The sequence below is a fragment of the Cygnus atratus genome, chromosome 5 (assembly GCF_013377495.2).
Source record: "Cygnus atratus isolate AKBS03 ecotype Queensland, Australia chromosome 5, CAtr_DNAZoo_HiC_assembly, whole genome shotgun sequence".
Taxonomy (NCBI): domain Eukaryota; kingdom Metazoa; phylum Chordata; class Aves; order Anseriformes; family Anatidae; genus Cygnus; species Cygnus atratus.
Window position 1 is genome coordinate 507,501 of NC_066366.1, and position 17,643 is coordinate 525,143.

General features: G+C 41.6%; 1 protein-coding gene across 12 annotated transcripts in view; it reads right to left on the bottom strand.

Moving 5' to 3' along the window:
- The window catches only part of TEAD1 (TEA domain transcription factor 1), a 168,425-nt gene that overhangs the window by 112,602 nt on the left and 38,180 nt on the right, over positions 1–17,643 (bottom strand). For 2 of the 12 annotated variants that reach the window (XM_035550305.2, XM_035550309.2), the window contains exon 3: positions 655–723. The exons of 9 other annotated variants lie outside the window; for them this stretch is intronic. The gene's annotated coding sequence lies outside the window, so the exon portion shown is untranslated. Of the gene's footprint in view, positions 1–484; positions 505–654; positions 724–17,643 lie in introns of those variants that run through there. One more of the 12 variants, XM_035550308.2, reaches the window with a different exon arrangement.

The following is a 17,643-nucleotide window of genomic DNA, read 5'->3' on the forward strand; positions in this document are numbered from 1 at the left end:
TCAAGTTGCTAAATCTATATAATAAGAAATAATTTAATATAGCTGCACCTGCTTACACCACCAGAGCTGCAGATCTGTCAGTGTTCCTTTTATATTTTTGAGAGAAATACAACCCTGCTATAAAGATTTGCTCCAGGCAAAAAAGCTGCTATACCAGACCAAATTCATCTCTGGTGTAATTCTTTGTGAAGTCAGTGAAATAACACCAGGAACAGATTTGGCTCAACATGTCTAGGCATAATGCAGTTTTATTTTGAAAAAAAAGAAGTTTGGTGACTCTAACTGATCTAAATGGATAGGAGTGTTCAAACATGCATGCATGTGCTGCACATGCTCTTAAAAATCCAGTTAGTTGCCTGAACACTGAAAAAAATATACATGTATAAAACACTTATTTTATCAGGGGAGATGAGAGCAGGCCCCTTCTATTTGCAGAAGAAGGGGATATCCCCACCTGCCCCTCTCCAGCTTAACACCAACACACCTTTCAGCAGACTCTCAGTACATCCTAAACAGATGAGAAGTGGCACACTGGCAAACAGCTGATGGAAAAGAAGAGGACATAAGTAAGTTGGAGGCTGCAGCAGCTCCGGAAAAACACCTTTTTGAGCTGGAGAACTCCCTGAAAGTAGAAGTATTCACAGCTCTCCTCACCTGAGCTAACCGATGAGCCAATCACTAGATCCCAAACCTGATAGTCCAGTCCATCAGAGGCTAGGGAGCCTTGAAAAAAAAAAAAAACAAGCTGAAATGGGGGAATCTGGGAGTGGTCTTGCAGTCTCACTAACCAAAGTTACCAGTCTGATGCCTGAAGTATGGGGTATTTCCACTCCTGTGGGCTTTACAAGGCACTCTGAGGGATCAGCACACATGAAATGGACTCTCAAGAACTTTATTTTCCCTACTTGAATGTCTTTTTCTACAGAGCGGCATTTCTTAACTTAGCATTGGTTTTAGCATTTCAGCACAGCTTACAACAACGTTAGTGCCTACCCACTGGTAATCTCAAGGCTAACAGCATCTCGAACGCCTTTTAATAACTGATAATGAGGCAGGGGATGGATTCACAGGGAACCACATACAAATGAGGAGCAGGAGCGAAGTCTGCCCAAATACACCACTTACTGTCTGAGAAATGCAAAATGTGCCAAATTTTTTGAAGCCTCATCACAAAGAGGGATATGTAAACATTTGTAAAATAGTGAAGCACAATCCTTCAAAATTTTCAGAAGGCTGAAGGCTTGATTCAGCTCTCAAGACTGGAATCTTATACTCAAGGTTTAGCGGAAACAAACACAGCAATATTGGGAAAGAACTGACAAAAACGATCATTTGCACTTAAGCCTTCAAATAGAGGGGGAATTTTAGGTAAACGAGGTAATTAAACGGTGACTGGGATAATTAGCAGGGTTTCAGTTTTACTGCCACAGTGCACAGAAAAATGGCTACTGGAGATTTTACTGGCCTCACGTGATTGAGACCACAGTTCAGCATTTCACCAGAAGACAGCACAGAGCAGGACTGTTTACTAGATCAGTTTTTACTAGATCAGTTCTTCAAATGTGACTCAGGGAGTAAATCCTTCCCCTCCTCGATCACAGGGACTACATCCTGCAACACACAGCACAGCCACCGGCATCTTTCCCTCCAGCCCAACCACGCTCTGCTTACAAAATCTGCGACAGTCGTAGCCCCAAGTCTTATTATTGTCCTATAACCATTCCTTGTTATTGCATTATGCTGAAATAATAATTAAAATGCACACAAGGAAAACAGAGAGGCTCTAAAGTAATTAATGTTACTTGATATTCATGTTAGATCTTGCATTGTGTTTACTGGTGAATTTTCACTAATGTGCTGTCTCCCTTCCCATTCCTTTTTACCTACTTGGATATAATCTTGAGGCATTAGTAGCTACTATAGAAGACTCTAACATGTAAGACAAGCAAGTGTTTCTTCCAGAATCTGTATGATGGCGTAGGGAGCAACCTCCTGGAAAAAAACCCTCTCATGTACTAAAGGTAGTTTTTAGTGATTTCCATTTTGGTGAATGCTGACACTACAGATCAAGCTAGAAGACCAAGGAGCGAGAAAACCTTGTAGTGCAACCACTAAATGGTTCCCTATTATTTCACAAAAATAATGAGCTTCTCTCTCAATCAGTTCCAGCCCAGCTCTATGTATCAAAAGGCAATTCCACCTCATCTTTATCTCGAATTCCAAGGATCCAACTATGATTAAAACTTTCAGACCTATTATGCTGGAGTTGAACATGACTATCAAAAAATAATACAACTGGTCAATAGATGAGCTTTGTTGCACATTTCTAATGAGCAATAAATCTCATGTGAGAAATACAGTCTTCCAGTCCAATTTAAATGTAAAAAAAAAAAAAAAAAAAAAAGCCTTCCTTTTATTAACAAACTCCAAATCTCCTAATACCAACTTTTAGTGGAGGAAGCATTAATTTCCTGGAGGCAATTAACAAAAACAACCAAAAAGGATCCATTTGCACGTCAAGTTAGAGGGTACATCAAGTTGAAAAGTTCTATATTTGCTTTTTATCATGTTAACTTTTACAGAACCAATTTCATGCTTGTATTTTATGTGAACAAATTAAAATACCTCCATGCTTCCCAGAAAACCAACCAAATAAACCCTACCAGATTTTGGCTATCCTTTTTGTACCTTCTAAAATTTCTTAAAACACACTGCTGCGGTTTTGGAGTTCCCTCTTCAGAGTTTTCCTTTTAATACCAGTCTCTCTGACATATATTTTAAGACAGCTTCCCGTGTGCCTAAGTTCCTTTAGTTGCCACCCTGAACAGTGAACTCTTGCAGCTGATTTCTATTCCCTCTATTTAAGTCAATTCTAAGTATGACTGGCTTTCTCCTGTAGTTTTTGCAGGACATGTTGGCTGTGCATAATGGAGGTATGTTCCCCTCTAAAACAACATGATATTTTCCATTTAGCAATGGAGAAACTAGTAGGGACAATATTAGATTTTAAAAATATGTTTTATAGGAAATATCAATTTATTACAGCTTCATGAGGTACAAGAAATTACTCACCTTCATGACATTCACTTGGTTGAAAAGTTACTTTAAAAACTCAGAAGAACAGGAAAGCTATTGTCAGAGCAGATCAAACCAATGAATTTAAGCAAAGCCAAATGGTAGTCTGGAACATCTTATCAAGGGAATGGTTTATTTGGTTGTATAAAACATTCTCTTATACCTTCACTACATGAGCAATGCAAACCTGGACTTGCCCAGAAAGTTGCTGCTCCCAGACCAACAGCTGAGATCAACAGCTCTTCACAGGAGTGTAGGACAAGTGCAGATCTAAGGCCTTGATATGTTTCATATCCTTCAATACTTCTACAATGAACTAACATGCAAACATTGTTTTTCAAGAGTCATTTAAGCTGAATCTTCTTTTATAACGTCCTGCAAAAGTTCAATCATTTTTTCTGCTTGTTCCTTAAACTTACTTTCTTGAATTTCAGTGTACAGGTGCTGAAGGGTGCCTGCACTGAGGTATCACTTGCATACATGCACAGCCACTGGAAGAGGTTTAATATTCTGCAGGTACTGGTGCAGGAATACAAGAAAGACTGAAAACATGCCTTGGTTCTGAGAGGTGTCGGGGGGGGGGGGAATTACGTCTCCCTGGTTTTCTAAATTCTGTCTACGTGAAAGAGATCAAGTGCAGTTATTTTTTAGATATCCTGCAGTGGCATCTGCAAGAATTTCCAGGTATAGTTACCTTCTGGCTATGAATGGCTACAGAAGGTTGCCAGATAATTTTTACAACTAGCCCAGTATTTCTAAACCAGCTCTTTCATAAAGATATTAATTATTGATGTAAAAATGTCAAGAGTTGAAGTGATTAATTACACTTTTAAGAATATATTTTTAGATTGTGAACAACTTCATCTTAGCTTCGGTTCTATAAAAACAATGGGATCAGGAATCCAACAAGCTTTTTATAAATATCAAGACAATAATGAGCAGATGAGTAAAAACCAACTAATTCTAAATTTGCAGATGGCAAATTTTCTCTTAAAGCTTGAAAAGTTGCAGGCCCGTGGGATTTTGATTTTCCTTGTGCTTTGTGTTGCAGTGCAAATCCACAGCTGGAGTGCTAAGGCTTCAGGAAAGTACTGCTGGAGATAATCCAGAGGAAGAAAGTTATCAGATCTAGAAAACATGACCTACCAGGAAAGGAATTGTGTTTGTTTAAATTTGGAGAAGACTGATGTGAGAAGATACCTTTTCCTTATGTGAAAGTGGTTAACAGCAAAGTAGAGACAAAGCTCTCTGACATTTCTACCAGGGAAAGGACAAGAAACAAAGAATGTAAGCTGCAGTGAGAAAAACCTATGTTAGGTGTTTGGAAGACCATTCTGACTCCACAACCAGCCACACAACAGAAGTGATCAGTGTGGGACACTGGGAAACTGTAGGGGAGGAGAAGGGTTGTTGAGAACAGGTGACAAACTGTTCTCAGGAATGATGCAGCTCTGCTTAACCCTGTCTGAGGAAGAGGAACAGACTATATGATGCCATGAGACTCAGCAGCCAGAAGAGAACATAAACTGCCCCAACAGAAGGAAACCTGCAGTGGGAGCATATCCTTGCCCAGGCATGGGAAAACCTAGGTGCTCAAGAGACTCCCTAGACATGCTGGCAACAAGACAGCTTGGTCAGCAGCAGGGCAGAAACCCAGGGGAAAGCAGGCTGATGCCCATGGAGCTATGCGCTCCTCTGCTCTGCACAGTTCCCTCGCACAGCTGCTGGGCAGTTTGCTGTGTGAACATCACTTGTGAAAGCCTCCTGTGAAGCAGCTCATCAAGACAGGCAGGACAGGGAGAGGGCAAAGCACCAGGCAGAGAAGAGGGCTCCTCCTGTGGTTTCTCTCCATGGGGGCTGTAGGAGGCAAGGCTGCTCCCACCCTCCCTTCGCATGTCCATACATCTGTCAAAACGCCTGACCCTCCACATCACACCCAGGTTTCTGAAGCTCTTCTGCATCAACTACAATAAATCCAGAACGGGTAGAAAGTGTGGATTTTACTAAGATTTTTTTTCCTAATCCAAAGTCAGCTTAACTCACAGCGACAATATGAACAGTGCTGCTATCACTGCCAGTGCCAAATTCTTCTGCAGGTCTCCGTGGCAGGCCAATTTCTTACTGAAGGAGGAACTCAGCAGGGGAAGACTCACGGCATCTCCACGGGCATACAGAAAACCACCTCTGACTCTCCAACAAAGCACACCTGAAAAAAATCCTAGGTAGGAGCCTTGTCCCAATCTAAGGCAGCATATGGCATTGCAAAGTATTAAAAGTGAAGCTTTTGTTAAACTTCATTTTTTCCAACTAAAAACGAGCTGAAATTTCTACATTGCCAGTAAAAGTATCTTTGCAGTATTTATGCAAGTCAAGAAACATGATCAGAAATTTTTGGAATAAAGGATTAATTTTTTATTCAAAACAAATGCATACTCTGGATTTTGTAGCTGTAATATTTAAGCATGAATGGATTTTTCTGATTCTTTGAGGTGCAAATGGCATTACTTTCAAGAAAACACAAATATATTTAAGCAATTTTATATTTAATTTACCTTTATGAGGAAAGGATATAACAGTACGAAAAATAAAAATGTAAATCATTTACAGAGCATCCAGTGGTAAAATCATTACCTTAAAATGTCTTTATTGTATTTTTGTTACAAGGTCTACTTATCAGCAATTATTCCCTCTAAGAAGAGAGCACCAGGAGAGAGAAGCCCATTTCTAGGACAAAGTATTCCTTTAAAACTCAGCCAGACTAATTCAGCCATTCACTTCTGCCACTGAAATGAAATAAAAAGAGTTTTAATCTGTCTGCATGAACACTTGTGGAAAAAAAAATCTGATGCTGTGCTTTTTCTGGCCATCAAATAGTTGCAAGCAATGATGCTTCCATACATTTCCTATCTCAAGACTTAATCCTACTAAAGACCAGAACTAGTTTAAGTTACCATTTCTCACTTGGCATTCAACCTGTTTACTAACTGCAAGCTACCTACTTCAGGTTTGTCTTTGGGACCTGGGGAGGACTAACATGATCGGTTCATCTACAGCTACAGAGTACCTGTGAAAAGAAGCACGACTATTTTTTCTTTAGCAATTGCATTAGTCAGTTAGTGAAATCAGGTGTTACTTTCCTCCCCTCCACTACAGCACTCAGTTACACGTAAAAGCAGCAGGAAAACAGATAGTGCCATGCCAGTGTGCAAAATAACAAAACCATGTAACTTAACATCAATAAAGTGATAGTTTCCTTTAGTCTGCAGCCAGCTTATCTGAGAAGATTTACACATGTAGCTTCATGAACTGTGAGGAAACTGTGCTGCTGAACAAAGCATTACTTAGATCTGCAAAAGTAGATACAGACATAAATGTGAAATTAGGATTATATGAACTGTTTCTGAAAAGAAACAATGCATTCTCCTTGAATTGCTCATTTTTCACTTACAGAAACAGATTACTCAGCAAAGAGTGGGCTGATGTTAATACATGGGAATTCTTCCCTTTGCAAACAGCTTTCGTCTCTCTGCACTCTTTATGCAACTGAAAAAGAGTATTTCTTACCACTCTGAAGGCCTATTTTTTTTTCCAAAAGATGCTTTTGTTAATATATAATTATTGCTGTAAGGATGCTGAATCATTGACTCCAGCCCAATTTTCTTTTCAATTATTTTTAATTTCATAGAAATTACTAAAATGGTTCACCTTCTATGTGGGGAAACAGCCAGATTCTGACTGTGCCTTCATCACGCTCACTGGCTCTGTTGGTTTGTGCTGGCTCACCAGGACTCCTCCCGCAGACAGCTACAGCTTCAAACCACCCGCAACATCTAGCCAGTGCCCAGCAATCCAACGCACACAGTGATTTGTAAGGGGCTACACATGGCTCATGGTCCGTGATGGGCACTGATTACCAAGTTATCACTGAGCAGGTGAATCTTAACATATCAGTTGTGAATCCCTATCTCATTATGGTCACAGCTGTTCAAGAAACAGTTCCTTCCCCATGTGATACTGAAGCAGTCACATTCATCCTAGGTGCTAGTGCTCATTTACGCCCAGCTGGTTTCAATTATAAGGGTGTTCCTGGGATTTATCCCAGCTCAAATACTGCATTATGGTAGTAACCAACAAAGATTATTCTAAATATGACTTGGCACTCAGAGGAATGAAGAACAGTGAGTACCGTGTCTGACTTGCTTTCGCTAATTACCAACATGAAGCAAAGCAAAGGATAAAATATTTACCAGCTCTTAGAAGGAGAAATCATCCTTCCAGCAACTGCAGGAGGCAACTGTGCCGCAAGCCAGCTGCTGCGCTCTGCAGCAGGAGCAGATCGGGCACCTACCGTCACCGGACAGGGATGGCTTGTGAATGGCAACGGCAACATCTATTGCCAGCGGAACACTGTGGCATGCCTACCCCAGCTGTATTCCAGCTGGGGATTTTCTATGGCAAAAGCTGTTAGACTGTGAAATGGCGATTATTAATATTTCACCATTTGCCAATTATCCAGCTTTCAGAAGAATGCTCTGTGACTGAGGGGAGTCTGCCTGCACCTGGGGGGTGGGCTCCAGTCCTAGGGCAAGCGAAAGGGCTTGGGCTGGCCCGAGGACAACTATTCACCACAGAAAACACCAGGCCTCCAAACTGCCTTGTAGCAGCTCTGTAAGGAACACTCCCCAGCCCTGAGACCTGTACATAGAGGCCACAGTACAGTCCCTCAGGGCAAGGGCAAAGCCACTGCTTTACTTGGGGTGTGTTTACAGAGCATGTGTTTGGCAGTTCACTATAATTCATCACACTGTCAGTGCATGTAAACAGAAAAAAGAAAACTAGCATATGTATCTACCAGGACAATAGGTTTTAATATGTACAAGGCTGGAAAACAGGACGCAAAAGTAGATGCAATTCTTGCGTTAACCTAACAACAGCCTATTCCTTGAATGCCTCAGGCTCAGACACTCCAAGGAGGCTCAGGCAGGGATTCAGTCTTCACAGAGGCTCCATGCCTTCCACGTGACTCCACAACTTATGAATTACAGTAGAAAAGCCCAAAGAAAACAGACACTGGCCCTCCTTCAGTGTTAAGTGTTGTTCATCTCTCCCCATCCTTCCATACACATAACCTTGGCATCTGGACCTGGATACAGACACAAACGCCCTGCATACCTTTGGAGCTAGCCATTTTGTGCACTTAATGGTGTTTTTGCCACTGTTCTAATCCCATCTACCTGGGAGGAGGCAAATGATGTAAACACAGTCAATGGCTTTCATATGTGCAAATAATCTTTTCTTTGTAGTTTGTTGTAACTAACTTCCCACAGCATCCTTGAGCATGACCAGTTATTTTTTACCCCAAAAGCCAAACTGGATCTATTAATAACACATAACAAGTATTATAAATATTAGAATTAGGTAAATCCTTGATCTCTGGTGTGTTTCTAGCTTCCTGCTGGGACCACATATGATCCATTGCTCACACGTATGACAGACCTGGCACCGAGTTGTTCTGTCTAGACGTAGCCCTGAAACCGTTCGTTCCCCCAATTCCCCAAGCCTCCCCAGTTTTATTGGTGTTCCCATGTCACACAGACGTGCAAAATGAGCTCTAATCATTCATGCTCACAGCTCTCTTATTTTACTCCTAGCATATGAGTAACTGGTTTCCTACTCCAATATTAGATTTTTCTCTTTTTTGATTAATTTGTTTTCAGGATGGAAGTTTTTTTTTTTTTCCAGAATGGCTGCAAAAACGTGAGTGTTCACTCTAACAGCTCTGAGTGAGGTGGGAAAAGGGACAGAAAGCCACCTGCTTGAACAACTTTATGTATGTTCAGTCAGGAAGGGGAAAACCAGAGCTATTTGAAGGGTGGTCCAGTGTCTGACTGGTTCATATGTAACATAAAACTTTCATCTATATAAAACATATTTTATATAATGATTTAAGTATTCTGTTAAAAAGGTACAAAAAAAGGCACAGTAAAGGTTCATTCATTTACTCAGGTGCATTTGTTTAAACAAGAAATAGCCACAAGATTAACCCTTTCTCTACACAAAGCTGAAGAAGGGCCCTTCTTTTATGAAGCAGGAGAAATACAAGTTTTGTGACTTATGCCTGCAACATCTCATTGGCCAAATACACCCCTGGAATCCAGCAGCTGGCACCTTCCATCCCTCAAGTCTACTTATTCTCTGCTTTGCAGATGTTATACAAACACTCCTTTATGTAAGTGCAAACACACACTTTCTCAAACATACATTGAAAGACCTAACTTTTAGCTAAAATTCATTTTACAAATTAAGAAACTCTGTCAAACTTTATCTGTAAGCTGCAGACTCATTAAAGCAGCTACCTGTATATGTACCTTTAGAAAACAGGACACTATAGATACCTCATGCTCACCTGAATGTGCCGATATGGTATGTGGTAGAACCAAGAGAAAACAGTTTTATTCTGCTTTGGCGTTACCACTTGAATACAGCCCTGGGCTCTGATCCTGCCAACACAGAGCCATTTTATACATATGAATAATCACTCCAAGTTTAATGAAGCTCTTTGCGTCTCCATTAGCAATTGTTTTGGCTGGAATAAGACACTGCCTATCAGCCCTGGAGGAGCCTGGAAGCAGAGGAGAGATAATACTGGGAGGCTCACTTTGGGAAAGGCTGTGGTTTTCTGGTGATAGAACACAGAATCACAAGACGTTAAAAAAAAAAAAAGTGAAATCACAGCACCACAGCCTTCAGCAGAGCTAGGATTTAATCCTAGTTTCCTAGCCTTGTTCTAACCAAATCTGAACAGAAGGAGATTTCACAAACCAGCAGTAAGATAGGACTTGGGGTCCTATCTGGGATGCTGACTAGTCCCAACTTGCCTAGTGGCTTGTCTTCATCACAAGCCAATACTGCAAATCCCACCTTGTGCTTTTGTGTACAGAATAAAATCAAAGTAATAATTTTGTTTGCAAGTGCAGGAGCTATCAAATAAAAAGTATTTTAACTGTTTTTGTTTTCCATCTGCTAGCAGTAGTGTTATGAGCAAATTACCTGCCAAACTGAATTTTAAGTCTGACTTGTTTATCTATGTGGTACAAGGGAAGCCTCCTATGTAAGGAAATGAGCAATTCTACATTCCAACTACTTTTTTCCATTTCACACTTGCCTCCAACACCTACCCTTCACCAGGCAGTAAATGCATTGGAATCAGCTTCACTTTGTCAGCATGACTGTCTCGTATGGATAATGACATATCTATAGCTTTCATTTTGTCCATTATGGAAAATTTATTTCTGATATCTCAAATCCCTTGATGTTTTTATGTAGCAGGATATGCATCTTCTACAAATGAGCAGAAAACACTCCCCTGCTGAGATACTGAAACAATCCCAAACTGTGGCAATCTTTAATTGCTAAACAAAAGTAAGACCTACAATGACCAGCAATAGCATTTTCAAAACCCAGTATAACAGTTATGTAGTTATTCTGCACTTCTCTTACAGTTATCACCTGTTGAGGAAGTAATTTCTGTCTTAAGCTCTGACTTATGTTTTCAGTCTATTTCAACTCCTTGTTCACTGTAGCTTAATCCTACTTCAGGAGGTGTCAATTTTCCACAAAAATAACTTTGCTGGCAACCATTACAATTGTGATTTCACTGGACGACGGCAGAGTTAAAGACGAGATGGTGCAGTCCAGACAGCAGAAAACAAAACATACATATAAAGACATAAACAAAAAGTACAAGCCTGGGAACTAATGCTTATAATTCTACTGGACTTGAAAAATCTTGAATTTAACAGAAATACCAATTTTACAGCACACTGTCATTTCTCCCACAGCACCCCCTCCACTCACTGCTCAGTTTTATGGGCAATCACCACCTGCCTCTTGTTCTGCCTGGGGAATGCCTTGCATGTCCAAAACCTCACTCGTTAGTTTTGTCAGTAGACCCAAGTGCCTCTCACAAGCTGTCGTGACAAAAGCATGTGTGCCTTTTGAAGAGGCAGAGACCATGACTCCAGGGTTTCCCTTGGTTGGCTGGGTGTGGAGTTGCAGGCCTGTGTCAAACTGTAGCAGACCCCTGCCATTTTTCCCAACCTGAGTCACACTTCCACCACATTGCAGCTGGTGCTGCTTCTTGGAAAGGGAGCACCAATCTCATATGACACAGCACAGAGACCTGTGCTGTCAATTTTCACTGCTGTCTGCTTGCCCATGACTGGGCCTGGCATGCTACCACATGTAGAAGAAGGGGATAAGAAATGAGCACATGGGATTTTCAGAGGAGACTGTCCAAAGCAATGTGAGAAACACATGGTACATTAGAGAAAAAGAAAACACATGGATATGTGTTGCCCTGTACTGCTCTTCCATCAGGACCACCATCAGTCCTCCTCCATTTGGCGGGAGGGACACGAAAGGGGAGAATACCCTTGCGAGGCCTGTTCTAGTTCTCTCTGTGTGGGTTATCGTTCCAACAGCTGGTTGTGTTTTCTTCTTTTTCCAGTGCCAGAGCTGCTGTTGTGCCCTCAGATGCCTGCATGCTGTGGGCCCAGGGGCTGCCCTGTCACTCACTCACAACAGCCACGTGCCTGGTCAGGCTCCTTCAGCCAAAGCACGTCCAGCTCTTCCCTCAGCATCTGCTCCTATGTGCAGAGGCAGCAACAAGCTGAGGTGTTCTCTGGGCACATCTAAGCTGGAGGCCTAGTGCTGTCACCAGGGTGATGTAAACTGCTTACTGTAGCTGATTTCAGTGTATGCTTTCTTGATAAGACTGATCAGGTTCAAGAAGACCTGAAGCAGTTGCATTGACCATACAATGCCTGTGCCACTCCTGGAATGGCACCAGCACTACAGCATCCAGTTCAGTCTTCTGACCAGCATGGACAGAAATACCTTGCCAGGAGTAATGTTGGTATTGGAGCTGCAAGGTCTGTGAAGGAGACAGAACAACATTTCTCAATGTTTTTGATACAGTTTTACCATTCTAATTGGGGTCTTCAGGAGATAGTTTTGCAGCAAATACGAAAATATATTAAATTCTATAGGTTATCCAGAGGAAGGTGAGAAACAATATAATTCCCGTAATGTTTTCAATGACAAAGAAGAAGTATCTCTGCACACCGTGGTCAAGAATACCTTTCTAAAACTAGCTGATAGTTTCACGGTCTGGTATAAATAGCATGCTTCTAACATAAGCATTTTTTAGTATCTGATGGTTAGACTATCAAAATGTTTATGACGAGCAGTTAATATTCATTGCATGCAGTTACTATTTATTGCATGCACTCAATTCTGTATGGAAATGCTTTGTCAAGCTGAGAAAAATACAAATAGACTCAATTATTCATACTTTTAAATTACAGTAAATTACATTTGCTCTTTAAAATTACCTCTGTTTCTCATAATGTTGTCTAAACACAAAAGTTCCATTAACTCGATAGATGCTTTTGTCATTGGGAAAACCAAACACTTGTAGCATGGCTTCTCCAGTGTGTTTCAAATTAGAGGCCAGGGGTAGTTTCATGTTGATAGCTGAGACTTTAAACTTCGCTATTCAATTCTCCACCACAAAACACCATTGAACTCCCTGTTTTTTTTTTCCTCTCCTTTTTGGAAATTCAAGATCACAGGCTTTCCATTTCCAGTCCTTGACGGGTAGACCTATTTAAACCAGAACAATTTCTGGCCTTGCACAGTAAGCAAATGTCAAAATGGCAAGTCTCTGAGAGATTTGGCTGTCAATCCTGAACTGTCTAGCGGTGTTTCGAGTGAATCTAACACTTCAAGAAAAGTATTAGTCTTCTTGATCCTTCTCCTACTTAAGACACTGACTAACTACATGATTATTTAAGCCTTTCTATGCTTTACCGTAGCCATTTGCAATATCCCTTGAGATGAGAAGCTCAGTCAGGCGGTGATGCACTGCCTTCAAAACCAAGCAGGCCTTTTTCTACTTACTGCCAGTAAAATCATTGGAAATCCTAGGCAAATGTATTTCATTTGAGTATTTTTGTTATTATTAAATGAGTATGAAGAAGAGGGAGAGAGTGACACAGGCAAAAAAGAATAACCCAGAAAGGGAATGAGCCAGGAAATGACCCAAAAAAAATAAAGTATTTTGGCTTTCTTCAGACTAGTAGTTTGTTTCCTCAAATTACATTTTCATTTTATTTTATTTGAAAGTATAACAAAAAAAGAATTGCTGATGAACATTACAATAGAAGTAAGCTTGGCTCTTAGTGGAGAAACATTATGACTTAGAGCCAAGGACATTTACTTTTCACATTTGAATTACTTTTTGAACAGCACTTCCTGGCCCAATGTCACTGCACCACAGATAGACATGATAGCAGATAAATGTGAAGAGATTTTAGACCAACACGAATGTTGCTTTTACGATGAGTACATTTGTTGTCAGAGCTCAAAGGTGGTTTTATTTCTCATATGCACAGAAGATGTTGTATAAAATGCTGTTTTACTAATACATTTTTCTTTTTAAAATGGAACGCAATTTATATTTTTGGGCACTGTAGCTGCAATTTGATAGTTGGATTTACTAACCATGTGGATTTACGGTAACAAACTCTTCCATTTTCTTCCCCTCTCTAACTCACCTTTCTGCCACCTTGATTTATTTCTGTTCCACAGCTGTGCCTACCAAATGATTCTTACTCTCACTCTGCACTTTTCCACTTCTTCTTGCAGCAGCTGACACAAACTAAAACAATTTTTCTGGGAATGTGAAATAAAAGAATTCTTACAGCAAGAATTCAATGTCCAGAATGGAAAGGAACAATTTACTGAGCGGAAAAAAAAAAACCATCTGAAGGGTAGAAGTTAAAATTTAGAAAAGTTAAGAAATTCTTAGCTTCTGTTCTACCATCAGTAGTCAAGACAGCACACCAGTAAACTCTCCATGTAGATGTTCTCTCACAGATTCTACCAAGTCTACCCAGCTCCTGTATTTACAGAACTAGCCACCACGGGTAATTGCTTGAGTTACATAAATATAGTAGTCATGAGCCCCAAATATCCTGCTTTCAAAATTGGTATTGCTGCTTCTAAAACTGACAACAGAAAACCTAAGCACAAATATTATCCAAAATGTGAACCAATCCAAATAAATAATCAAAACCAGATCAAAACAAAACAGAGAACAAGCAAACAGTGAGGACCGATGACATCAAATTAGTAGGTAAAACATGAAGAAAAAACCTGCAGGAACCTGCTCTAGCTCCAGCCCCTGTGTGAGCACTCCACAGCAGCACAGCCACCCTGGCACCCTACAGGCTTGTTCAGCCCCGCGCCTGTCCAGCAGGGAGCTTCCCCTCCAGAACATTACACAGGGATTCAAAAAGGGAGAGCCCGGGGAGAAACTGTAGTCCTCTGTTTACAAGTTAATTACTGAAAAGTTACTTAACCCTGGGCCATATACTGATGTAATGAGCTTGGGCATCCTTAAGTCTCTCGGAGAGGGAGCTAAAGGCAAACTGCCTGGCTTGCCTTTACTTCCAAGCAGCCTTGCCCCAGTGTTTTTCTGTGTGGGTACGCTAGACAACACCCCTCTGAGGCAGGCTCTGATGGACCAGTAGAACGAGCAAATTGCAATTACAGGGACTCTCTGGAAGTGCAACCCAGCTGCCAGCCACACAGAGATTTCCAGCGATAACAATCATACTTAAAAGCGTCGCTACACGTTTGAATGCATTTACACATTCTCCTATTACCCTCTATTTATTATTAATGGCAACTCAACTAATATCAAGGCCCCAGCGTGTTCAGCATTGTAGGTGTACAGAGGGACAGCAAGCTCTTGCTCTAAGGAGTTTACGATCTAATTATAAATGACAGCAGATGGAGTGCAAACATTATGAACTGTTCTGCTTTTCATCAGGAAACGTAACTCAAACAGGTAACAATTTTTAACCATATAGAAACAATTAAACATAAATCAAGTATCACAGGTTAGGCTGCAGGCACATCCTTGTCAATCTTGTATGCTGTGGTGACAGTGGCCACTTCCAAGACAGACAACCAGGCCCCAAAAGGTTCAGAGCCATATAGGTAATCTCCTGTACAGAGATTTTGCAGGAAGCAAATGTGAAATTTAATTTAGCTTTCTCAAGTCAGTAACACTCATGTTTATATGCAAACATGTATTTGAATTCATGTTGATTCACCAAAGGACTTAATATGTAAGCCCAGCACAAGCACCTGAGAGCATTTGGTACTTCCTCACAAATGTAGATGTCATTCAAAGGCCACCGTAAAAGGCCTATATAGCCTCATATTAATCTAGCTGGGAGGTCAAAGTCACAGATGACTATTACAGATACATATAAAAGGATCTTGAAGCCCTAAGTGATGAAGTTTGCCCACCTGAAGACCATACCAGCCATTCGCCACGAAGCTGTGGCCTTATTTGTTTTTCCTCACACTGAAACACTGCACCCACCCCTGCCGTGGTGGCACAGCTGGCAGACCCGTTTGAGAGGCACCAGCTGCAGACTGCCATTTGAGGACTCCCTCAAGAGCCATCAGGTAGGAAAGCACTGGGAGCTGGGCTGGAGATAACCACAGTATGAAGGCAGCAGCTCCTGTGGAAAGCCCAAAGGTTAGGGCCATAGCCTATTGCCATGCAGAGAGGCCCTTGTGACTGTAGCTTCAGAAGTGGGCCCAAGTGAGCAAGGACCAGGAGTACCTTCAAGCTACCACTGTCCCCATGTATCTCCTGGACTGCAACTGAACCTTGCTTCCTAGGTGACAAGCACAGCTCTCATCTCACTGAGATGACTGGAGCAGGACGCCTGCATTCAGCCCTCCTGGAGGCCAGAACTCAGTACTGAAAACCAGAGACTTATACGCTGTGCTTTAGATAAAAGAGATTAACGTCACACTGAGTCTTCATCTGCTTATTTCCTACTGATTTACAAGACGACTTGGACCTCATCTCTGCAGACCATCCTGCAGGACTAAAGGCTTGCTGAGCCCCTCCTGGGGCCCTGGGAGACAGAGAACCACGTGCTCAGCTTTGTTTCCAACCACAACTGATGGACAAGCGCAGACGGTGCCAAGTGCCACATGATCCACTGGAGCCAACTGGTATCACAGGGGACACGGCACCCCTCCAGGACAAGAACTACATTTGTTGATGTGAGGTATCACAGGCACCACTTCCAGGATTTTATAGAAAATGGGTACGTAAAGTTCTCATTGCCACACGTGTGTGTTGCTGTTTTAGGAAGACGAAAGAACCTAGCAAAATCATGATTACTAGCCACTGATGTCCATGTAGAAGAAGGGTTATTTATTGCACCACACTTTGGGAATAACTGCATCAGCTGAGAGTCCTGGGCTTAAGATTTATTCTATTCCCTCTAGAAATTCACAAACAACTCACAGAACAAGAGTAAAGGTCTTTACGGCTCCCTAATTTCCAAGGCATGCCCAGGCCACCTTCGTCCACTTTTCAGTCAAGACACCTAAGGCTACTCTGACCCTTCCTTATGCAACGAGAGCACTGTATGTCACAAGTTGCCAGGGGAGATCTTTTTTTCCTGGAGAATTATAGCCACAACTCACGTACTCTGGCAACAGATACTGCAAGGACAGAACTCTTTCTGGCTTTCACTCTCTAACACTCTCAAATATGTGAAAGTTCAGACGGGAAGATCTGCAGATCACTCCAGAAGTCCCTGTCTGCCTCGTCCTGCTTCCTGCACTGCAGACGCAGGCGGTGGGAGCCTGGTGTCCATGCACACTGATACACTCCATCTTCCTGTGCTCAATCCACCCAGCGCACGGATGGCCGGTGTTCACATGCAGGCCCCCGGTCTTGAAGCCCAGGCAGGGAAGTGAGCTATTGTTCCAGAGTAACAGGACAAATAGGGGATGGCTTTCACAGCACAGAAGGGTCAGGAAACCATTTTGCTATCAAAAAAATTAAAAATTAACTTATGGCAGAGTTGAGCAATTAATCTTACAGGATTCAATCTAGTTGAAAATACCCTCTGTGCCTGAAAGAGGTTCTGCAACCTTCTTTACTCCTCAGCCACAAAAAATGATAACTCAGGGGAAAACGCTCTGTATTTCAGGCTTCCCCTTCCCCAAAAGCAAAGTCCTTGCCAGGAGGACTGTTGTCCCAGCCAGACTTGTGAGAAGGATGTTCAAGGACTGAAGAAACTCTGATTGTCTCAGTGTCTAAAATAAGGCATGATCCTCCCTCAAAGAAAACACTATGGATTAGATAAAGAATAAACTCAAGGATAGAGATGAATTTCAGGACTACACACCTTCCTATGTGTCATGCAGAGACATAAGTTTATAACCTTGAACGACAGCATAATAACTGGAATCACAGCTCCATCCTCCCAGGTAACATCAGGATTAAACGACTGATGCAGAAAACAGAAGTCTTGAGGATTTACTACAGTAAATTTAAGGTAGATTAAAAAAAAATCCTCAAGCCATCCTTGAATCTTTTCCTGCTTTCTTCAAATGACTTTGGACATTTTAACAGATCAAAGGAGACAGCAGTGTGTGTATGGGCATCGGTGACACCCA